We start from the raw sequence: 26,325 nt of genomic DNA, 5'->3' as shown, positions 1-26,325 counted from the left end.
TTGTATAGTCAAAGAATTTTAATTATCCCTGAGGACTTGGGCAAGGAGCACAATACAAACCACTTCACTAACAGAAAAAAATAATCTTTATATTGCAATTGGTAGTGTCAATCTCATAGTTGCATCTTTATTAATATTTTATCATTGTTTTATTGGAATAATTGCTAACTTGCAGTATAAGTAAAAATATGTGCTTATGGAAATATGGGACATGGACAGTATATTTTTTCCATTTAGCTGACACAGTGGAATCTATTGAAATTGGGAATGGGATGAGAAAGAATATAAAAGAAAAATACTAATTTCTTGTTTGTGACTTTCAAATTTGTACGAAACTCGAAGAATAAACACCAACTCAAACAACAGGTCATCTCTTCAAACTCGATCTGGTAGTTTGGCTTCATAAAATTTGCACTGAACAAAATATTAGATTCCACATAGAACTGACCAAGAACTTTAGAAAACACTGCCCCTTTTCTGACCTCCCATTCTTCATCTGCTCCACCTCTACCCCAACCTGACACACAGGGCTCAAGACCTCTTTTGAGCAATTCAGACAGGACAGAGAAACAGTGATATCCTCCTAGCCAGACTCTAACCAGCCTCATTTCAAAAACCTGTCTATTATAACTAACTTAAGGTTGAGTCATGGGGCCCCTGTGCACCAACCAACCTGTTTAGGAGCATTGCTCAGTCATTTTAATAGCTAGACCTGCAGGCAACAGATACTCTGTTATGATAGGGTGAGGAGTGTTCAGCTTCTCTAGGATCTGATTGGCAGGGCACCTTAGCACTTGGTAATAGTTCTTAGAAATGTTTACAGAACACCACGTTTTGCACCACCTTGTAAAGCACACTGAGTGAAGCCACGCCCCAATCCACTGTGAGAGCTGGGAACAGTGAGAAATTTCAGTTTTCCCAAGAAGGAGCAGCCTCTCTCTTTACTTCAAGCACTATAAAAGAGGCATTAAATTTAGATGGAAATAAAAGAGATGTAGATAAGATATGAAGGGCTTAAGGCTCTAAAATAAAAAGAATGTTTTGTCTATCAGAATTCAGAGTCTCCTTGGGATGTTTTAAAGAATGACAAAGTAGATTTATCTCTCATTCATTTTGGAATACCTAAATTCAATGCACCTTGAAAGATACTGAAGAAATAAATGTGTAATACTAAATGTTGCCTCATGGTTTTCAGACTAGGACTCTATGTTCTTTTCTGTTGTTATGAAATCTCTGTGAATTTACAGTGGATAAATTAGTTTTTTCAACTTGTAACCGATGAACACCTCAAATCCCACTTACAAGTGCTCTTCCTTTAGGTGTTTTTGCTTTTAATCCTCTTTAAGCTCCTCTTTCTTCTCTGTGTTTGGTCTTCCACAACTGTTTCTGAACTATACATTTAGTTAGTCCTCTTGTGGACAAAGAACAAAAAGAAAAAAAGAAAGAAAAAGAAATAGTGTGCTTTCAAAAACAGCTGAACCTTTCTACTCCAAGCATAGTATGTTCACATACAAAGATCCAAGAACTCGCCCCATTGCTATGCCTTATCTTGGTTTGTTGGAGTTGTAAACTGAAAGAAGTATTTTTATGTTTAGACATACCCAGAAATGGTGAAGGGAAAAGAAATGTGGACTTAAATAAGGGCTCACTAAGAAGGAAACATTAATGGATGGATGGAAAAATCAGCTTTCTACAGTATAGAGATAAAGCTACATTAATCTCAAGTTCAAACACAGATGGGTATTACAGACCTCTAAAGATCTGGAAGTTAAGCTTTGAAACTCTTGAACTCTCATGTTGCCAATTAAATTCCAAATCTACTTGTGATTCTGTGATTGGGTCAGTTTGACTAGAAGTAAGAAGGGGAGATGGCATTTCTCCTATCATGTTTCTCCTCTTCGTGAGTCTCTGATGAATAGTGAATGGTTTTGGTGATTTAAAGAAGACTGGGAAGGATTCTTGCTGCCACTTATGTCTATTTTTTAAATTATTTGACTCAAAAGACAAGATTTGATTATGAAAGTTCAAAGAGACAACACTTTTCTGTCCCAGCTGTGCTAGTAGCTCCCACAATCATAGTCTTCTTGATTCAAATGCTACTATTACATCATTCTTTCATTCATTCTAAAATACATATATATCTGGAATGTAGTATGTACTACATTCCAGTATATATATCCAGTATATATATTGAGTACATACTGCATTCCAGATATCATTCTAGATTCAGGGTTACAGCCATAAAATATTTGACAAATGGTTCTACCTTTATAGACTTAACTTGTAGTGAGAGAAGATAGACATTAGACAGGTAAGTGAATCTGCAGGATCTCAGATGGCTGAAGGGGCTATGGAGAAAAATAAAGCAGGGAAGGGGGATGAGTTGAATATTGAAGTCCAAAGTGGGGTAGGCAGGCAAGACTTGGCTGAGAAGAAAATACCTGAGCAAAGATCTAAAGTAGTGGAGAGGACTGGATGTGAATATTTGCAAGAAAAGCATTCCAGGCAGCAGAAATAGCAAATACGAAGGCCTGAACATGCACTAGACAGAACATTCATTGAAGCATGCCATCATCCTTGTCCTATCAAAATAAATATCACATAGAATACTCTAATGCTGCTCTAACAAGAGCAGTCAACAACATATGTATCCTGTGCTAATAATTCTGCTCTGCTGTTTATTCTGCTCAGCAAGACCATTACAACAATTTGATGGGATGAAGTGCCTTGGAACCTGGTCCATGTATTATATCTATTTTATGTAGCTCTCTTGTTTTTATTTTATACTGCTTATACATATATGCTTTGTTGTTGAAAAGATGCAAATGATACTGAATTTTATACAGGAAAATGCAGTTTCTCTCATGCAACTTCCCTATTCTACTCCCCATTTAATTACTGGTCTGCTCACCTCCCTCAAAAAACTGTTACTAGTTTGATATGCATTCATCAGTCCTTTCTCTGTGTATGTCCATATATATGTGTGTATATGAAAAGTTTTGTTCATACTTTGAATAGGATGAATAGGATCATACTTTACTTATTTTTTGACAACTTGCTTTTTTTACTTAATAATGTGAAAGATTTACCTGGAGTAATACAGAAATATCTACCTCATTCTTCAGTGACTGTATAGTCATGGTATAGATTTACCATAAATTGTTTATCCTTCTCATTGGTGGAATTAAAATTAAAAAAATAAATAAATATTTTTGTATTCAACTCATGGTGAATGTACGTACGTATTTCCCTAGGATGGACATGCAGAATTTGGAGAAGAATAAATGTAGGTTTTTACAAAAATGTTTGGTAACAGCTTCTTTGAGATTTAATTTACATACCATACAATTCATCCATTTAAAGTACACAATTCGATGGTTTTAGTGTATTCGGACTTATGTAGTCATTACCACAATCAATTAGAGAATATTTTCATCACCCTAAAAAAGAAACCTTGTACCCTTTATCTGTCACTACACAATCCCCCCATCTTTTCTACCCCTAGTCAACCATTAATCTATTTCTGTCACTATGTATTTACCTGTTCTGGACATTTCATATAAAGGGAATTATAAAATTTGTGGTCTTTTGTGTCTGGTCTCTTCAATTAGCATAATGTTTGTAAGTTTCATTCACAATGTAGCATGTATCAGTAATTCATTTCTATTTATGGCTGAATAATATTCCCTTATATGAATATACATTTTATTTACCCATTCATCAGGTGAAGGATATTTGAGTTATTCACACCTTTGAGATATTGTGAATAATACAGCTATGAATACTTGTACATAAGTTTTTGTGTGAACATATGGTTTCATTTCTCTTGGGTATATACAAAGGACTGGAATTGCTGGACAAATAGTAACTTTATGGTTAACTTTTAAAGAAACTTGCAGGGCGGAGAATAGGTGAAAAAGGGGAAGGACTCAAGAAATATAAATTGGTAGTTACATAGTCCTGGGTATGTAACATATAGCATAAGGAATATAGGCAATAATATAATAACTATGTATGGCATCAGATACTTACTAGATTTATCTGGGCAATCATAAGTTCTATAAATGTCTAATCAGTATGTTGTACACCTGAAACTAATATAATATTGTATGTCAACTGCAATTGAAAAATAAAAAAAATTTTAAAATAGGCAAAAAATGTAGAATAATATTAATAGAGAAAAAGAAAAGAAAAATAAATTTTCATACTGTTTTCCAAAGTGACTGCACTATTTTAAAATCCCACTAGCGCTGTCTGTGGTTTCCAATTCCATCAAAATTCTCACCAACACTTGTTATTATTTGTTTTTTTTTTTTGGTTAGCTATCCTATTTTTCCATCTATCCATTAATGTTTCCTTCTTAGTGAGTTCTTATTTTAAATCCACATTTCTTTTTCCTTAACCATTTCTGGGTGAAGTTTGTGTCAAGTGGCATATCATAATATTTTCATTTCCCTGAAGAATAATGATGTTGAGCATTTTTTCATGTGTTTGTTAGACATTTGTATATATTCTTTGTACAAATGTCTATTTAGATTCATTGCCTGAACAATCTTTGTATTATTGAGCTGTAAGAGTTCTTTATGTGTTTTAGATCTAAGTCCCTTGTCAGTTAAATGATATAAAAATATTTTCTCTCATTCAGCAGATTATCTTTCTACTTTCTCTGTGGTGTTCTTTGAAGCATGAAAGTTTTTTGTTTTTTTTTTTTAAGAAGTCCAATTTAACTATTTCTTCTTTAACTTTTGCTTTTGGTATCATATCTAAAAAGTCATTGCCAAAGCCAAGGACATAAAAATTTACCTTCATGTTTTTTTATTAACAGTTTATAGTTTTAACTCTTACATTTAGGTTCTTTGATCCATTTTGAGTTTTGTTAAGTGTAAGGTAGGGGTTTGACCTCATTCTTTTGCAAGTGAATATCCAGTTGTCCTAGCACCAGTTGTTGAAAAAAACTCTTCATTCTCTATTTAATTGTTTTGGTACCCTGGTGGAAAATCAATTGACTATAAATGTGAGGGTTTATTTCTGGAGTCTCTGTTCTAGTCTATTGATTTATACGTCTGTCCTTATATCATTATGATATTGTCTTGCTTACATTTGCTTTATGGTGAGTTTTCAAATCAGGAAGTCCAAATCCTTCAACTTAGTTCTTTCTCAAGATTGTTTTGGCTATTTTTGGATCCCTTGCCTATTCGTATAAATTTTAGGATCAGCTTGTCATTTTCTGCTAAGAAGTCAACTGGGATTTTGATTGGATTGTACTGAATATGTCAATTGATAATATTGTCTTCTAATTCATGGACATAGAATGTCTTTCCATTTATTTATGTCTTAAAATTTATTCCAACAATGTAAGCTTTCAATGTACAAGTCTTATACTTCTTTCGTTAAATTTATCCCTAAGTATTTTATTATTTTTGATGTTATTATAAATGAAATTTTCTTGATTTTATTTTTAGATTGCAAGTATATAGAAATTGATTTTGTATATTGATCTTGTGTCCTACAAACTTGCTCAACTTATTAGACCAAAAGTTTTTTTTTTTTTTTTTTTTGGTGGATTCAAATTTTTTACATATAAAATGTCAACTGCAAATAAGTATAATGTTAGCTATGGGCTTTTTGTAAATGGAAATGGCCTTTATCAAGATGAGGAAGTGTTTTCTATTCCTAGTTTGCTGTAAGTTTTTATTGTGAAGGTTTGTTGAATTTTATCAAATGCTTTTTCTGCATCTATTGAGATAATCATGTTGTTTTAGCCCTTTATTTTATTGATATGGTATATTATTTGATTTTCAGATGTTAAATCAATCTTACATTACTGAAATAAACTCTACTTGGCCATGGTGTATAATCCTTTTTATACATTGCTGGGTTCAGTTTATTAGTATTTTTTGTGTGTGAGGAATTTTTGTTTATAAGCTATTGGTCTGTAGATATTTCCCCCCTCCTCTGATGTTGTCCTTGGTTTTGGTATCAGTGTAACAACTGGCCTCATGACATGATTTGGAAAGTGTTTTCTCCTCTTCTACTTTTTGGAAGAATTTGTGAATAATTACTAATAATTTTTTAAACATTTGGTAGAATTTATCAATGAAGCTACTTGGGCCTTTATTTTTCTTTTTGAGTAGTTTTTTGATTATTCATTCAATCACTTCTCTGGTTATAGATCAATTCTGATTGTCTATTTCTTCTTGAGTCAATTTAGGAAGCTGTGAATTTATGAATAAGTAGATCATAAATCTCCATGAGGGCAGTGGCTGTTTCTTATATTTAGTGTATAGTGCAGGGCTTAGATCCTATAGATGCCCAATATGTGTTTGCCAGATTAAATTAATAAAAAATGAAATGATTTCTGAAAATAATGTTTTTACTATGTACTACTAAACGTATACTCCTTAATATCCCTCCTAAAAAATTATTTATACATCCCACAAATACTCAGTATGTGCCCATTATGTGCCAGGCACTAAATAAGGAACTGGGGTCACAGAAGTGACCTGGAAGGACACAGGCTCCAATTTTGTAGATCATCAATCCTTAAACAAAGAGTCATAGGGATTATTAGACAAAATTGGGATAAGTGGATCAATGTGCAGTACATGGCACTAGAATATCATAGAATAGGGGATCCTTACTTAGTTTGTGGAAGGTTTCCCTGAGGAAATGACACCCTAGCAGATCCTTGAAGGAAGGAAGGAGTTGCTATGTTAATGTGGTCTCTTAGAACTGCACGGTGGATTTTGTGTTTTAAAATATTTAGTTGCTCTTGCCTTTAGAGAGGCATACACTTTCCAGTTATCTACGATGCTTATCGCCTTATTCTGACTTGTTACCTGCTTGTTCCCCATGGTTCTCTGAATACGTGAGTACTGATGTAGACCCTTGGTTCTTGATTTTTTTTTTTTTAACTCAATCTATGGTAAGAAATGTATTCTACATCTCGGTCCAGTACACACATATATATGTATGTATAAGAACCTACCCTCACTACTGATCTATTATTTAAAAATCTCTGATTATGGTCCAACACATTCAGTTTATTTCATGGAACAATAATGGGCTGTAACCTGTAGTTTAAGAAAAAACTTATAGTTTGAGAACCCAGAGAAAAGGCTAAGTCAGGCTAGTTTTTCATTGTACATTGAATAATAATCAGTCATCATAAAGAACAAAGAGACATCTTTTTTCCCATCCCACCTCTGAAACTCTGAGGTCAAACTTACTATAATTCTTGTCCTCACCGACAATTTCCCATAAGCTTAACTACTTTAACTTCTAGAAAGCCACAGCATAGGAAATGATAAGCAACAACTAGACCTATTACCCTACTCAACTGTACATAACTTTTCAGAATGCTCTTTTGGTTGGATTTTCAATACTCTCATCTTCATACTGCAAATCCAAGTTTAAAAGAAAATAAAATAAGGAAAATAGAAGACCAAGCAGGAGAAAAGGAATGATAGAATGAGAAACTTGGCCGAGGCTTTGGAACAGCAGGTCCACCTCAATGAAAAAAATTGTTCTATGGCATCTAAAAGGTTAAGTATTAAGTTTCTGAAATGGGACTTGGAACGGCTGAGCTTCCCTGGGGGCTGAAGTAGAGGCAAAGGCACGGAGGCAACACAAGTGAGATGAGTCTAAAGTCTAGAGATGCAGAGTTCGTGGCACATTACAAGGCCCAGATGCCCATCAAGGGGCACTTTGGGCAATGCTAAGGCAAAAATCAGCAGGTGATCCTGTCTCTCTGGGAGAAGACATAATGATTCACTTCCACTCTGAATATCTGGAAATCTTTTTCATATGTCTGTCCATCCTCCCATCCCCACCCCAACCACCCCCTATTATTGCATTATTTAATGGAATTAAGAAAGCTGGCTTAACAATGAGGTATCATTCAACACACTCTACTCTGAATACAAATTTTAAAAAGTAATATTTGGAAGGGACATTTTCTAGGTAGCTTTAGACAAACAAAATTACTTAATGACCCCTGTGGAAAAATTATAGTAGGTTACAAGAGTGGAGGAAGCCATGGTAATTTGGAAACAATATATGTTTCTCTAGACTTAACTAATAGAAGACACTTGATTTTGTTGGTGATAATCGCAACATTTCCATGATGAAGTAGGCAAAATGCTCTCATGCTTAGAATTTTATCCAGAATTGTTTTGACATGTTGCCTTTTCCTTTGCTGGTATTCTAGAGTCAAAGCACAGCATTTCTCTATAATTCTTGCAACACTTGTATGGAATTCGGGATTGTTGAGACTAATTTAGACCTCTTCCCAAAGAGTCAGTTACTGCAAGTATCAGAAGGACCTTGGTATATACAGCTTCACCTATACTATGGTAATAATTTCTGCTTAGTTGTTTATATACTACACACAAACACATATATTTTATTTAAAAAATTCTGGTCATGATCCAATAAATTGACTTTATTTTATGATACAATAATGGGCTATAACCTATAGTTTAAGAAAAAACTTATAGCTTAAGAACCCAGAGAAAAGGCTAAGCTAATATATACATATATATGTTTATGATATATATGCATATATAAAATTTTTTGTTTGTTAGTTATTATATATAAATATATATGTGTGTATATACACATAAAATCTCAGCGCTTTCCCTGAAGTGTATGTGAGGTCCTACTTGACCTATTTATATGACTACAGCAATCTGTTAAGTTGGGCTCTCTGGCAGCTTTCCTTGGATTTCTGGAGTTAAGTTCATCTGTTTTTGCTACAATCTGTTTAATATTAGTATGGCTTGGAAATGTAAGTTCAAAATCCAGAATAAGTGTCCCCCTTATATCTGGGGACACAATATCCTTCCTGTGGCTTTGTATAACCCTCCTATAGGTGATGTGTTTTGCTATATATGGCTTGAGACTTATCTATCATTGTTCTCAGGCAGTTTCTATGCCTCATTAGTTAGGATAACTGAGAACCAGCTGGATTTGTAAAACAAAGTCCATTGGCTTAGCTTGAAAGTCTCTCATTTGTGCTACACGGGATGACTTTAGGAAGATGGTATTGGTAGCAGACCAAGTCTTGTACCCAAACAGCCTAATGGCTTAGCTGCTTGACAATAACTTACATGCTCTGCAGTGATGTCTATTTGTGTGGGGTGAGGCAAGATGCTGTCTAGCTGGGACAAATTGGGCCCCCACTCCTGGATAATAAACATATTTGTTAGATTATTGTTATAGAAGTTGTTTAAAAATTCTTCAAACAAGGGGTAGAGGGTGGTGATGAGTTGCAGGCATAATGCCAAATGGGTCCTGACTTCTCCAGCTCATAATTTCCACAGTTGGCTACAGCTGAAAGTCCACAGGGATAGAAGTAGAGATAAAAAATGTTGGCTGCTTGGACCACTCCTTCCTGTTATCTCATTCAGCGCACAAAGTGAGAGAAAATCTTATGCAAATCCCAGACTTTGGAAGCCACAGGAACACAGGCTTTCAGAGTCAAGGAAAACCCGCATCCAGGACTACAGCCTTAATGTACAAGCTTCTCATTCATTCCCTGACCTTCTCAACCCTAAAAATAGAATATCCCATAGAGAGCAGTAGCCAGAGATATCAAGCCAACATCCTAGGGGAGATCATGCCTCATGACAGACAGATTCATAATGTCTGAGGTCAGAGGGTAAGCACCTAAGACAAGTTCAGCATGTCCATCATACTGAGCTTCCATCTGTCTACCCCGTCCTGTCACTTCCATGTCCTTAGCCACTGTTTAGACTCCCCTTACTGAGCTCCTCTCAGATACTCTCTTTTGCTTATTCCACCTCACTACTGCTCTTTGAGTGGTTACTGGTGACTTACAACTTTACTCTTTTTCACCTGAATATGCAAGTCCTCAGAGCATAAAATTCATGGGATTTGGAAAGAGGCAAATTTGAATTTGATTTTGGCTCTTTTGCCTATTTGCAGTGGCAGCTTAAGCAAGATGCTTAACTTCTCATCTGTCATCTTTGCATGACGGCTAGAGGAATTAACTCATTCCTTCATTCAGTAAATGCTCATTAAATATCCTAAAGTAGGAAAAGCACAGCGCCTGGCATATAAGTACATGATAAATAGTAATTGTGATTATGATGAAAATAATAATAGAGATAGAACCAATTTTAAACGCCAATCTAAACTGGGTCCCTCTCGGAAGCTAAGCAGGGTCAGGCCTGGTTAGTACTTGGATGAGAGACCACCTAGGAAAACGAGATGCTGTAGGTGTAAAAAAATTTAAAAAACAAGGGATTGTAATTTGACAAGGTCCTTGCAAAGTGTGAGGCCAAACAAAGGTTGCCTCACCTAAAAAATAATAAATAAATAAAAATAAAACTGGGTCTCACATTCTTAGCCACCTCTTTCTGAGCTCAGTAAATATCGATCTGTTTCTATGGCTTTCGGTGGGCCCGGAATTTCTAGTTCATTCTCACTATAGATACCACTTTTTATTTTTTTGGCTTTGCTCTTGCAAAGATCTCAGGTCTTTTTTCTCTGGATAATAAAACCATCTATGAGAATTTAAACCCCTTCACAAGGTTCATGTGTCAAGTAACTCTACAAGAGTTCCTGTGCTGAGAAGAAGTTGGATAACATCCTGAAAAATTTCCACCTGCCATATGGTGTGGCAAATGTCAGGAGGTAATTGCTTCCTTCATTACAGTCCAGCTGGCTAGGAACCTGATGCTACCTCTACAACACACAACCAATGGCTTAACTACACTCAGGCCTTCAAAAGCAACTACTTTGAATATTCTGACCCCACAAATTCTCTGAAGTCTCCACAATCCAACAGAGCTTCGGTTTCCGGAGTTCATCCTGCTCAGTACAGCTCTCTAGTTTTATGTTAATTGTGCTTATTCTTACTACTAGCTCTTGGAATTGGTTCTAAATTAATTAATGTTCCTAGTACAATGACCAAATGACTGTTCCCTTAGTATTTGTGGTTAATAAACCCCAGCTAATAATGACAACTTAAAGGAACTTGTTTATAATTATTTATGAGTATTTTGTCTACCTTATTTTTTTATGTGGAACAATATACTAATTACATTTTTTGCTGCTTGTTCTACAGCTTATTTGTCATTAAGTGACAGCTTCTATGACATGGTTATCTAGAAGGCATTGTCTTTCTTTAGTTGAATATATTGTCTAATTTATTAACCACATGTATGGACGACTGGTCAAATTAATTGCTTTACATAAGAGGCCTTATACAATAAAGTTTTTACTCAGCTTTTTTTTTGGTCACATCCTTAGGTTTAGGTAAGCATAACATAGTTTATCCTTAACCTCTTGAAACTTTCATTTACTAATTGTCTTGTTAGCCATTTTGATATTTCTCCCTGAAATTAAAAATTCAGATTTCTAAATAGGATGGAATGGTCATATGAGAGAGGACTGGAAAGAAACGGTAAATCCACGCCCAAAAGAGGCAAACCCAGCAGTGCCAGCGTTTCTAATTTTTTAGAATATTAGTTAAATAGGTACTGGAAATAGTTAAATAGGTACTAAAAATATCAATGGTCCAGACATAATGCAAGGAAGAGCAGTTTACTATCCTGATTTACTGTCTTACGGTTTTTGTTTCTATATTCTTTACATTGTAAAGGCCAAGATACTTTGCAATTGAAATCTATGCAATCAGAGATGACTGAATATATTTCATTCTATTAAGAATAGTAATTATTTTTATTTTATGCCTTCAAATGTATTTTAGAGTTTTTAGAGTGTCATTGGTTGATCTGTCAACTTTTCAATTGCTTCTGGAGAATACGTGTGTGTGTGTGTGTGAGAGAGAGAGAGAGAGAGAGAGACAGAGAGACAGAGAGACAGAGAGAGAGAGAGAGAGAGAGAGAGAGAGAGAGAGAGAGAGAAATGACTACTCGATTTTATATCTAGGCATTTTCTTATTAGCATAATGTATATGTATCTGTAGGACTTTCTATATTTATGTAATGTCTCATAGGCTTTTCTCCTATAGTTATTAAAGTGATAGAGATTACATAATTCAGATTTTCCCCTCAAATCTTCAAGAGCATGGCAAAAGAAACATCTCACTAACATTATGGTTGACAGATCCACAGGTTCTTTGCTGAGTGCTTGACAAATCTCTCCCTAGGGTTGGCATACCATGTTCCCCTGACTTTTGTAGTGATAAAACGTTACTAGAATCTAAATTCTCCATTTCATTACTCATCTATTTCCTTACGGTTTCTTGATATGCTCTTAACATTTCTGTGTCCACCCTAGAAAAAAGTAATCATAGCCACTATGAACTAGCCCCAATCTCTAGTGGATTATATGTTGGGGAACCTGGACACAGCTTAATAAACTAACACAGAGATAAATGCTTATGGAGGGGGGAGAATTAAGGGAAAAGCATAGGTGCAGGAAAAAGATTTCAACCTTCATAGAAACTTCAAGATACGTTTGACAAACACAATTGATACTTCTGCTGGAAAACGATGAGTACACACTTACCCCAGAACAGCTCTAGCCATTCCCAGTAGCCTTTACCTTCTCAGCCTGCAGATAGTCTAATGTTTCAAAAACAAACTTCCCTCATCAAAAGTCTGGGTTAAGTCTTAGATAAACCAGAAGAAAGCTGAACTATCTTGGAACAAAGCTTTTGTTTATATTGCCCCAGCAAGTATTTTCTTGCTCCATTAAGTTTCAGGTTCCTTGTCCTTGGCTGACTTTTTAAATAAATTTTCTGGTCTTAAAATTCAAAAGATGACTAAAATTGCTATAGTACTCATTGACATCTTTATACTTGGACCATGATGTGGTGGATACTGCCATGTACTACTCAGATGCCCCTTTTAAGAACAGGGTACTCATTTTTTTCAGCTGCTAGGATTGTTGGCTGCTAATGGCTCATAGGTGAACCTTAGGTCAGTATTCACAGACAAAGGCAGCTGTCTCACCTATGACAGCACACCCTGCATGGAGGAGCCAGCATCCAATGACTGGTTCCAGTGGCCTCCTTGCCTCAACTGGGAAAATCTCTGAAGCATCATCACAGTACTATACATCCAGTGAGACCAGCTAAGGCCTTTCTTACTATTTGTAGTTCAATTTTTCTATCTAATAGCCCTGCTTCTCTCATTTTCCCTGCTAACTTTCTGCATACAAATCTCTACCTCAGAGACTGTTCTCTGAAAAATGGACAAAAGAGCGTTGATACCAAGAGTGGTCCTAGGAAGCAGACTCTACAATGGAATTTTTAAACTTGAGATGGGAGTTTATGGCCATGCTACCCTGAACAAGCCCGATCCTGTCTGATCTTGGAAGCTAAGCAGGGTTGAGCCTGGTTAGTACTTGGATGGGAGACCACATTTGAAGACCAGGTGCTATAGGCATAAAAAATAAAAATAAAAAATAAAAAATAAGGGATTGTAAGCTGACAAGGTCCTTGCAATCTATAAAGTCAACCAAGGGTTGCCTTGCCTAAGAAACAAAAATAAATAAAAATAAAAACTTGCAATGGGAAACCCATCACTAGAGGTAGGTAGAGTACTAAAAGCTCCCGGTGTGCTGTACTGGTACAACTGCTAATGCTCTTACCAGTGGTGAACTGGAATGGGATATCAGATAAAAAGAATACACTGGTTGGTGCAATATCTGAGGAGGGTTTGAGAAGTATGGGCAAAGTAGTAATCATGAAGATTATGCAAATGGATGGCTACTCTGATGCTACTGATATAGTGGATAAAGACAGCAAAATGCTGAAAGAGGTTAATTCCCAATATAAGACAAAGTGTGAAAGTTAAAGGGTTCTATTTGCAGCATAGAAAGAGACTCATCTTTAGCAAGGGCAGAAAAATCTGAGAACCAGGCCCAGTACTTAATTATAAGGGTAGTAGAGTTCAAGAGAAGGTTGAATTCTCAACCTCAACCAGTCTGCTTCACAAAGATCAATTTATAAACTTGAGGCCACATCTCAGATTCGAACTCATTGACAAAAAGAGAAGCCATGTTCTTATAAGAATCGTTCAGCACCACAGCAAGACTGTGCAGGATGAGTCTCCTAGTCAGCATGGGACAGCATCCAGTTCTTTGGTTAACCATATACTGAATTAGAGAGAAATAATCAAACATTTTGAGTACTCTTTGGCAAAAGTTCTGTGTTCACAAAATTAGTCAACGACTTAAAGCATCACCATAGCCCTTGTTAGAATTGTGATATCTGAATGCCGGGTAATAAACGGAATCATGTGTCATGTCTGGCTCATAGAGGGTCCAGTTGGTGGTCATTTCCCTATTTAGTTAATGTATATTTTAGCGGGTTATGCTTAGTAATTGGCAGCAACCCTCCTTGGCCTGCGGTGAAGTAGCTATTATAGTGGGTAAGGCAAAGCAGGAGTTTATGAAACTGCCATTTCCTCTGTCTGAGAGTCAATTGAAAAGATTTTTGCACCCTGAAGGGAATTTCAGGGGTTAGTGTTACCTTTGAAGAACTAGGCTGGTGGTCATCTTATTATCTCCATTTAACTCACCAGTCTGTTCTCTATAAGAAGCACATGGATCCTAACAGATCATAGTGGACTACCACTAATTCAACCTAGCATTAACCTCGATTATAGATAATGTGCCAGATGTGGTATTTCTGCTTGAGAAAATGAACATGGCTTCAGGAACATAATCTAGCAAATGCCTTCTTTTCCATCTTTACCAAGAAGGAAGATCAGAAACAATCTTCATTCATGCAGGAAGGACAATATATTTAAGACCTTGCCTCAGGGCTCTGTCAGTTTTCTAACCCTCTGTCATAATGTATTGTGAAGGCACCAGAACCATCTGGACATTCCACGGAATATCACATTGTCTTCTGTATTGATGGCACGTTAATTGAGTTTGAAGGCCATTGTAAAACACTTCTGCTCTTGAGGGTGAGAGATAAACTCTATGAAGATTTGAGTAAAGAAGAGATTATTGCATCTTGCCCCTCCAGCCACTAAGAAGAAAGTACGGGTTCTAGAGGCAGCATATTTTATACCTGGGAATACTGCTCCAATCTATTTATTATGTGACAGGAAGGATGAGAGCTTTAAGGGTGGAACCCAAAATAGCAAATGTGGGTTATGCTATAAGCAGCCCTATACCGTGGAGCATAAATCCAGTCAATGCTATAGTACTAGAAGCATCTGTGGAGCTTACAGCCAGCCTTTAGGGGGAAATCACGATGTAGAGTGCTACAGTTCTGGAGCAAGCCAGGCAATCTGAAGTCTAGAACCAGATACACCATTCAAAATATAGCTCTTGCTATGCTACTGGGCCCTGGTAGAGTCTGCCTGAGCTTCTGACCTGGGTGATCAACTGATTATAAAGCCATAGCTGTCCATTATATATAGGTTCTACCTACCAAGCCATAGGTCATGCAGTCTCTATAGCAACTCATCATAAGATGGAAATGGTGTATCCAGGATCAGAAATGACTAAGGACCGAAACACAAGTAAGCTGCACAATCAAGTAGGCCAGACTACCATGTCATCACCCACTATTTCACTGGCTTCTTTCCCTCAGATCATGTTTATGACTGCATGGGAGTCCTTCACACTAGCTGAAGGAGAAATTAAAAGACTGAGGTTATTCACAGATGAGTTAGTTCGAGTGTGAGTACAAGCTGAAAATGGACTGTTACTGTACTATAGTTTTACTCAGGGATGGTCCAGAAAAAGGGCAGTGAAGAAAAATCCTACTAATGGGTAGAGTTTGGGGTACTACATCTGGTTATCCACTTTGTGTGAAAAGAGAAATGGTTGAGGGGAAACAAGATATGGATTCTTGGGCAGCAGTGAATGATTTCAGTGGCTGTTTAGAGGTCTGGAATGAATAATACTGAAAAATAAAGGAGAAGGAGGCGTGGGGAAACAGCATCGGGATGGACCTATGAGAGAAGGTACAAAGGATGAAGACTGTTACTTTGCCTGTTAACACATCCCAGAGAGTATCCACCCAGAAGAGTGTTTGCCAAGGTTCAACGCAGAGAATAAGTGCCCAATAAAATGTATTAACTGGAAAAAAAATGGATAATGGTGGTTGTCCCCAGTTGAATGCAATGGGTAAAACTAACTGTTTGAGACATGAGGAATGAAAACCTCCCCAAAATTCTCATTTGAGATAGTTTTAAAAATAGACATAACTAGAAGCAAAAATGAGAAAACCAAGCAACCTCAAGTAAAATCTTATGTTATTTTACATCACATTACTATCAGTAGGATGCGATAAGAATATTTTAACTTGGGGTCAATAAATGGGCCTCAGCATTTCAACGGAGATTTTGTAAAGCTGAGGAGATGTTTGTAAGTGTGAGTGGGAAGTGTTTCACTACCTTGAGGAACACTGTATAGTTCAGAGTACTGGAAGTAGTCATGAGACCCATATTCAGCCTCTCTTGCTCACTAGCAAGCTTTCGGATTTGAGTCTTACTAGACTTTGATTTCCTCATCTATAAAATAAGGGATTGGACTAGATCAGAGACTCCTTTCATTTTTCCTGCTCTAACATGCACATGCCTGTGTGCAGCTCAGAACCACAAATGATGCTTCCACATGTATGCCCAGACTTTGACAATTACTCAGCAGCCCTGATAAAGTGACCATTTAAGAAATTCCTACACTTAATCACAACGATAGCAAAAGCCTTGGTCAATAATGTATTTAAGTTACTGTTCAATATAAATTCTATCTTTTTTGATACAGCTTCTAATAATAGAAATTATTATATAAGAAGTAATCATTACACTTTTTTTGTTTTGGTTTTGGTTTCTGTTCTTGTGCTTTTAGAATACTCCAGGGTGTACTTTGTTTTTTCAATTGCCTGCCACTTTTTGGTAAGCATGTCTTCATCTTGCCCAAGATGTTACAATTAGAATTTAAAGAAGTTTATAATGTACTGCCAGTTTTACGCACTCTATGCTTTTTCTCTAAACCCATCAAATACTTTCTTTGTGACTACAGCTATATAGAAAAACAAAAAGAGTAAATAACAAGTGAACTAGAAAATGGTAATTCTGCAGGAAGTATGTTAAATAATTAAGAAGCTATGTCTAAAGTGTGAATTGGACGAGAATAAAAAGTAAAATATGAACCATCCCCCAAATGGCCTTTTGGCACATACAAGTATTTCTCTTTAAAACATTACTTTGGGATATACTCCTGCAAAATCAAAAAGTAACAGACGATTAGCCATGAGGGAAATGCAAGTCCAAATGACAATGAAATACCATTTTAGACCCACTAGGATGGCTATAATAAAAGAGAGACAATAACAAGTGTTGGTAAGGATGTGGAGAAACTGGAACCCTCAAACAGTGCTGGTGGGATTTTAAAATGATGTAGCCACTTTGCAAAACAGCTTGACAGTTCCTCAGAGGTTAATTATAGAATTACCCAGACTTACCACATGACCCAACAATCCCACTCCTAGGTATGTACTCAAGAAAAATAAAAATAGAGGTCCACACAAAAACTTGTACATGAACGTTCAGAGTAACATTATTCATAAAAGCCAAAAAATTTAAGAACAACCCAAATATCTATCAACTGAAGAGTGGATAAACAATATGTGGTATAACCATATAATGGAATATAGTCATATGATTGATAACGACATTTCTGTCAACAAAGGAACACATATACCATGGTGGTCTCATACAATTCTAATGGAGCTGAAAAATTCCTATTGCCTAGTGACACTGTAGTCATCGTAATGCTGTAGTGCAACATATTACTCAGGTGTTTGTGGCGATGCTGGTGTACACAAAACTATTGCACTGCCAGTTATATAAAAGTATAGCACATACAATTACGTACAGTATATACTTGATAATGATATATGACTACGTTACTGGCTTATGTATTTACTACAATTTTACCATTCTCTTAGAGTGTACTTTCTATTTATTAAAAAAAGTTTGCTGTAAAACAGTGTGCCATGTTACACCAGCAGCAGCAGCATCCATTTTATTCTTATCGTGTCTCTTGATTGCATCATTTTCTCTTGCGCTTGATTTAACCTGTTTTGTACAGTAACACTCTGTACAGGTTTGTAGCCAAGGAACAATAGGCTATACCATTTAGCCTAGGTGTGTAGTAGGTTATACTATCCAGGTTTGTCTAAGTGTACTCTACAATGTTTATACAATAATGCAATCACCTAACGATGCATTTATCAAAATGTATCCCCATCATTAAGCAGCACATTACTTTATTATTCAGCAATAAAAATGAAGTATTGATACATGCAACAATGTGGATGAACTTTAAAAACATATTAAGTGAAAAATGACAACACAAAAGGCCACATACTAGTCATTCCCATACTAGTGAATAACATACTAGTGATTCTTTTAAATGAAATGTCCATAATAGGCAAATATATAGAGATAGAAAGTAGATTAGCAGTTGCCTACTTTCTTTTGGGATCATAAAATTGTTTTAAAATTATTGTAGTGATGGTTGCACAACTCTGTGACTATACTGAAAACCTATGAATTATATGGTATGTGAATTATGTCTCAATGAAACCGCTATGAAATGTGATAGAAGAGAGACAAAGACTCAGAATATGAGGCAGGTTGTACAATACAACCAAGAAGTGATGCAAGAAGTTCTACTATGACAACTACGTGGCGGGCTGACAAAAGCTGATACATATTAGAGCAAACAGGGCTACAGGAAGAATATCTTCAGTAAGAAAATGGGTGTCATCACACGAATCACATGATTTAGAAGTACAGTATGGTCACATTGGTCAGGATGTGGAAGCAACCGAAGTGTCCTACAATAGATGGTTGGCTAAAAAAGCTGTGGTACATATATACAATGGAATATTACTCAGCTATAAGAAGAGATGAAATACTGCCATATGCGACAACATGGATGGACCTTGAGATAATCATGTTAAGCGAAATAAGCCAGACTGAAAAAGCAGAAAATCACATGATATCACTTATATGTGGGATATAAACTTAAAAGCAACAAATGAACAGGGCAAACAGAGACTCAGGGACATGGACAATGGACTAGTGGTTACCAGAGAGTAGGGGCTAGGAGAGAAGTGGGGAGGTAGATGGGGTAAAAGGGGTCAAATATAGGGGGGTGAAGTGGGTAAAGGGGATCAAATATATGGCAGCTGAAGGAAAAAAATAGAAGTACAGTATGGTATTGATAAGATGAAGGCATAAATCTCTTCAGATAAATAAGAACGAAGAAAGGCAATTAGAAAAATATATGTGTAAAATTACCACCCAAATATGGCATGATCTTTAGAAAATAATGTTCAAGGAAAATGCTGTTTGAAACACAAAACTGCATCTTCACTATCTAGTAATTCAGGAGTGAGGAGATGACCAACAGTCACTCAGAATTTATATGTAATATCTTTGGGCCAATAAAAGAAAACAGAATCATTTCCTTGTGATGGATTTGTATTGTTTCTGCTTGAAAGTGACCTGACACTTTGATTGCATATTGTTCACAGAACAGTGTTTCTCTTTTAATCATTTAATCATTTTAATCATTTTGGAAAATCATCCAAAAATATGTTTGCATCTTAACATTTGTTTTTCTTTTATATATAATAAAAAGGTTTACATAAAATATATTTTATGACATTTTCTTCTGAAATATTTTAGGAAACAACTGATCAAATTTTGCTTTCTGAAAACTTTAAACTTATTCACATGTAAGGAACACGTAGTTTAAAAAATAACACCAATATCTTAATTTTCATAATCTATTTTTAACTTACGATGAAGTTTTAGGATCCACCAGCTCTAGTTTTGCTCTAGTTTTAAAGAACTTTTGGCTGAAATTTAACAGTTTTTGAAATTTCAACAGCTTTTTACATTTTATTTAATTCAAATAAAACTGTCAGATTATTCCTATTTTTTATAAAAGGTTAAAATAATTACTTTTAGCTTATGTAGTTCATAATAATTATAATTTTCTTCTTTATATTTTCTGATATTTTCAAGTTTTTCTGACATGACCATATGTTATTTTTAAAATAAGAAATGTGCTATTTAAACATCTAAGCCCCTTAAAATTATCTTTGAAAATATTAGCATGCAATGTTATGTTGTTTAATATATAGTAACAGGTTGACTTGCTAATTAAGAAATAATAAATTTTCTCTCCATCATACTATACCTCAAAATATATTTTAGATTAAAAGCATGTTAAAAACAGTCCTAAAACCACAAAGAAAATAACAAATGTTATTTCAGATGAGAGAAGTTTTCATAAACCTCACATTAAATGCAGAGCCATACAAGGAAAAATAATACATTGGTCAAAATAAAAAATATATATTTTTGTATGTGAAATAACAATATTATTATCAAAAAAAAAAACAAACAAAAAACCAAAAAGGACATACTAATAGCATGAAACATAAAATGTAGTTAATTTTTACTTAAAAAAAGAGATGCCAATACAAATAAAAGGGCAAGAACATAAATAAGAAATTCACAAAAGAATACATACAAATGGACAATAAAATATTCCCTTTCATTAATAATCCAAGAATGCAAATTGAAATGAAAATGAGATACTATTTTTTCTTAGCAATGGAATGAAGATATATTGTAATGGTAGAAGCTTTACATATATATATACACACATATATATAATGCAATAATATTTAAAACTATAGGAGGCCATGAATTTCCTGAAAGAAAAGATTTTTGTGCAAAAATAAAGAATGAAAATAATTACGAAAACCTCTTATCCAGTTTTTTAAATTAAAAGTTATTTTTAGAATAAATTCTAGGGATCTAATGTACAGAATGGTAACTAGAGTTAATACTGTATTATATACTTGAAAGTTGCTGAGAGTAGATTTTAAATGTCCTCATCACAAAAAGAAATGGTAATTACGTGACATGATAGAGGTGTTAGCTATGTGATAATAGTTTTGCAATATATAAGTGTATCAAATCAACAAGCTGTACACCTTAAATTTAAATGTTGTAGGCAAATTACATCTCAATAAAGCTGGAAATAATTACTTTTTAGTTAGGGACTTCCTCTAATGTATCACTGAAAAACTGTCTATTGCTTACTGCCTGTCATTGAACTTAAAATCTAACACGGTATCTGGAAATAAAATATTAGTATTTATCTGAATGAATTTATACTATCTATCAGTTTAATGAAATGCTAGTTTTTGGTTCCCAGAGTTCATTTCTCTGCATGGCCAAGTCTTTAGCAACAGCACCTTTCAGGACAGCATGAGGCTGCTGATCTTGCAAAAGAGGTAGGTGGAGCTTTTTTGTCAGCGTGCATAGCCTCAAAAAAAATAAGGCCCTATTGTGTCCAGTCCAGGAAGGAACAGCAATTCCAGGGCGGGCAGGTCTCTGCAAGTTCAGTCATAGTGATACCATTCAGGTCAGTTTTCCACAGGTCAGACCCATAAGTCACTCATGAATTATTAAAAAATAATGCTAAAATAGTTTTTATTTTTACATTCTAACAAAAATAATGTTGGAAGCTAAATTTAAGCTTCTATATTATAATCGACGGTGTCAGCCAGCTTATACTCAAGGCCTACATATTTCCACTTATTTAAGAAATGAGGTTGCATTTGTTTAAGGGACTAAGCCTCTAAACAGAATTTTCCCAGAGACTGTTACCAAAGGACTATTTAATAAGAATTAACATTTATTAAGCACATACCAAACTCCAGATATTGTTCTAAATACTTTACATATAATAATTTATTTAATCCAATGAGAAAATTATATAATTGAGGAAAATAAGTCTCACCCAAAAGATAACTGACTTACCCAAAGTCACACAACTAAAAATGTCAAGGCCAAAATTTAAACTCTGGTGATAGGGTACCCACGACTATGTTCTTAACTACCAAGTTATTTGATAAAGCTAAAAGAAAAAGTTGAATGTGGAAGAATACTTGGCTATCTTTCTGATTATAAATTGTTATAGCAAATATAGGTTTGAAAATTCATGATGTGTATAAAGAAATAAAATTACTATTTCAGAATTTAAAAGAGAACAAAAAGTTTTCAAAGACAGGTAAACTCTGGCTAGGATGGTGGGTTAAATACTGCGTAGCTGAATTGTGGTTGCCAGTGATTTGCATCTATTAAAATGTACCAAGCCAACACATTAAGACTCATTACCTCAGTCATATTGAATTACATTTTGTAATTTAATGAAATGTGAAGTTAGACCATGCAGTGCAGTAATCATCTCAAAGTGCTGATGTGTTCTCTGGCAAAGGCTCAACTGGACAGACCTGATTCCCAATCTTTCCTACTGCAGAGGATGATCACATTGAGAACCTGCCATCTTTTGGCCAAGGTGCCAAATATATTTTTTTTTCCCCTACATCTTTTCTCACAGTGATTATGTCAGAAATAGACAAACTATGTTTATATTTTTATTTCTATCTTTTATCATTAATTCTTTTTCCTTTTGATAAGAAGCCCAGAGCAGAGAGAATGCTGGAAAGTACAGCCCAAGATTTTGGAGGCTCTAAATACAACGCAGAGTCTTGCTTAGAAGATGGCTTTAGCATCAACATAATAGAGACCTTTAAGTGTGCTCTCGTGTTTTAGAAAGATCCTGGTACTTTAGTAAATAGATCTTTTAGATGAGCATAAACACACACATTCACATACTCACATGCACACACTAGAATCAACTGAGTGTTTCTTAGTATTTTTCATCTGTCTTCATAAGAGTAATTGGATTAGAATTTTTTTTTCTTATATTTTTCTCATATGATTTTGGTATCAAAGTTATACTACCCTTCCAAAATGAGTTATGTGTTTTTCCTCTACTTTTTAAATCCTCTTAACAAGAATGTATAATATATGGATTATGTGTTTCTTAAAGTTTTGGTAAAAGTTGCCTAAAAATCTGTCTGGGCAGGTGGGTATTTTTTGTGAGAAAACTAGTTTTGCTATAATTTCAAACTCTTTGAAAGTTATTAACATACTGAGATTGTCTATTCTTAGTCAATTTTGATAATTTGTTTTCTAGAAGAATATTTTAGAAATATTGACTCAAAAATATGGAGGAAACAAGATTAAGCAATTATAATAGGAAAATTCAAAGGTTATTAAAGTCTCTACAACCTGATAAAGTCTGATTTAAAAAAAACCAAAAACTTCGAGATAATTTTAACTTATAGAATAGTTGCAAAAATAGGACAGAGTTCCCATCTTCCCCTAATGTTAACATCTTGTACAACCTTAGTAACATTATAAAAGCCAAGAAATTAACATTGCTACAATACTATTAACTAAACTACAGACTTCGTTTGGATTTCACCAGGTTTTTCACTAATTCTGTTCCAGGATCTAATTCAGGATCCTGATCATTGCGCTTAGCTGTCATGTTTCTTCCAGTATGTGAGAGTTCCTTGGTCTCTCTTCATCTTTTATGAACTTAGTATTTTTGTGGAGTACTGGTTAAGCATCTTGTAGAATGCCCCTCAACTTGGGTTTCTCTGATATTTTCTCAGGATTAGATTAAGGTTATGCTCATCAGGAAGAACACTAGAGAGAGATTTGTCCTTCACAGAGCATCAGATCAGGGTTTAGATGATGTCTACATGTCTCATTATTGATGATGTTAACCATTATCATTTGGCAAAAGTGTTATCTACTAGGTTTCTCCACTGTGTTTTGAGGGCAGGTGACACTTTAAAGTTATGCAATATCCTATTTTTCTTAAGCTTTTACCTACTGATTTTAGCAATCATTGGTGGATTTTGCCTGTAGTAATTATGGTATTTTAACTCTTTTTAAAGTACTTCATTCACACATGTTATGCATATGCAGGATCTCTGTTTTTGCATTTTGTATCTACTACTTTCCCTCTGATTATTTCCAGTTTTCTGTCCTTTTTTCTGAATGCTTTAGAATTTCCTCCTGCTCATCTTCCATGTTACTGATTTGTCATTCTGCACTGTTGATGTTTCTTCTCTTCTTTCTTCTCTTCTTTATATCTATGGTCTCTTTTGACTTATACCACTTAAAATTTTGGAATAATGTACTTGTTTTTATAGCTAAGTTGGTAGTTTTATATTTCAGTCTATTTACTTATCATTTTATCTTTTATTTCCTTTTTGTCAGAGTTCATGTTTCTCTCTTTTTTCTCTTATCTCTTTTAAATGAAAGTATTTATTACCTACATTTCGGTTTCCCAAAATCCATATTTTCAAAAACTATGCTTTTTGAAATGTAGTAATTATTTTCCTTTTTTATAACAGATTTTTTTTCACATTTCATTTCTTCTTTTTTTTCTACATAAAAAGAAGACACGGCTATCTATAACTGTCATTTTTTTTTAATAAACAAAAAACAATAAATAGCATAAATGTATTCTTTTTGCATTTTCTCCAATATCTGGGTAAGTTTCTTGTTTCCCTTTAGAATCTAGGCCAAATACCCAGCTAGACAAACTAATGTAACTTGTTCAGCCATTAAGTCATTCAGCAGCCTCTGGTTGAAGAGGAGATAACTGGTGATTATGAGCCATTATAATGAAAGAACTATATGATTGTAAGCTTTTTCTTTGTATTTTTGAAACCATTTCATCAAGTTCTAGTTCCCCTGAGAGAATATTCTATTTTATTCAGTATACTCTGGTTATCGACCATACTGGTATAAGTTCGACATCAGGAATTTTTACCACTATATCCTTTCTCTTTGGTGAGGGGGGCGTATATTTTTTCCCCACCACCAGCTCCTCCCCTTCATATATTACCATGCACTTACATTCATAATATGTAGCAGCAGAAATAGCTCCAAGTGAGTTAAATCTCATCTTTTCCAAGATACACATTCGAGACACTACTTACTACCATTGTCGATCACCCTGTGAGACAAAGAATACTGGGGGGCAGGGGGGAGATCCCATGCTTCCCTCAAAGGATCTATGACATCTAAACGCAGCACAGAGATGGGATCTAACTGCAGTGCTGCTGCTCACAGCCTCCCAATGCTTCCAGTCCTTGTTTTTACAAACTAAAAGATATTTAGAGAAATTTTCCAGAATGTTCTCTTCTTCCTGGTCACAATTCATACTGTCCCATTATTTTCTCAGTTTGGTAGCTCACTGAATCTTTCTTTACTTTGATTCAAATGTTATTTTATTATTTTTTTCTGATAGAAATGTCAGAAGTTTTATACTGCCAGATTGACATTATCGCAAAGATTAAGTGCTGATATCATTTTATTACACATTTTTTCTTATCTGTAGTCTTTCAGTTGGTTTTGATGGTTAGTAAAAAAGGACTGTTAAAATTATTTCATTTCCAACTTCTGCTAAATTCTTATATTTTAGATATTAGAAGTTCTAGATATTTTTCTTTTTGGTTTTCTTTTAATGAATCTTGTATGGTCCTAAACCTCATAAGGTATAATATCTTGGGACAATTTACCACTCTCTTTATCTGTTTAATAAATGTGGCTTTTCATAAGATAAATTTAATATATATGACCTTAACTGTGGTTATGGCAACATACTTATCAATCTGCTCACTTTTTTTTTTCTCTCTTGATTTTGAATGTGGCAGTTACACTTTTTTTTTCTCATATGTGGAATTCTTCTGCTGGGAGTAATGATTTGGCTAACTTTGCCAATATAATTTCTGTCACAGTAGTATGGCAGAAATAAAAGTATTTTTTCCATAGAAATATAGTTTTAGTTCATTTCTTTAAGGTTTCCACTTTATATATTAAATATACTACAACTTATATATAAGTAAGAAAGTTTTGAAACTAATGGCAAAAGATGATGAGAGATATTTTAACAATGGTTTTATACAATCAACCTGCTTTAAAAGTCCTTTGAAGGTAGAGCATTATGAAGCTGCAGAAAATGCAAATATAAAGTTTGGTTACTGGATTTCTGGTCAAGATGGCAGAGTGGGTAAATGCTGTGCTTGCTTCATCTCACAATCACATGAAAATTACAACTAAACTACAGAAAAACCATCATTGAGAATTACCTGAAGTCTAGCTGAACAGAAGTCCTACAACTAAGGACATAGAGAAGAAGCCACCTTAAGACTAGTAAGAGGGGGAGAGACACAGAACAAGCTGTTCCCACACCTGTGTGTGGTGGTTAAAATCAGGAGGAATATCTCGGCTATGGAAATCTCCCTGGAAAAGAAAAGTGGTCTCAGCTCTACACTAGGCTCTCCAGCCCAGGGTTCCAGTGCTAGGAAGAGAAGTCCCAACTTTTGCTGTGAAAATCAGCAGAGATTATGGCTAAGACAGAAGCCTGCGAATCCCAGGCTGTAAAAGGGCCCAATCATGG

General features: G+C 34.9%; 1 long non-coding RNA gene and 1 pseudogene across 1 annotated transcript in view; one reads left to right on the top strand and one right to left on the bottom strand.

The window, feature by feature from the left end:
- LOC112480603 overlaps positions 1–26,325 on the bottom strand; it is a 67,304-nt gene that overhangs the window by 10,565 nt on the left and 30,414 nt on the right. The window lies entirely within an intron of this gene.
- LOC112480765 lies at positions 13,264–13,382 on the top strand (annotated as a pseudogene).

Source organism: Pteropus alecto, unplaced genomic scaffold, assembly GCF_000325575.1.
Source record: "Pteropus alecto unplaced genomic scaffold, ASM32557v1 scaffold20, whole genome shotgun sequence".
Lineage (NCBI taxonomy): Eukaryota > Metazoa > Chordata > Mammalia > Chiroptera > Pteropodidae > Pteropus > Pteropus alecto.
Note: the sequence above shows the minus strand (reverse complement) of the source record. Positions and strands in the feature narration are given on the sequence as shown.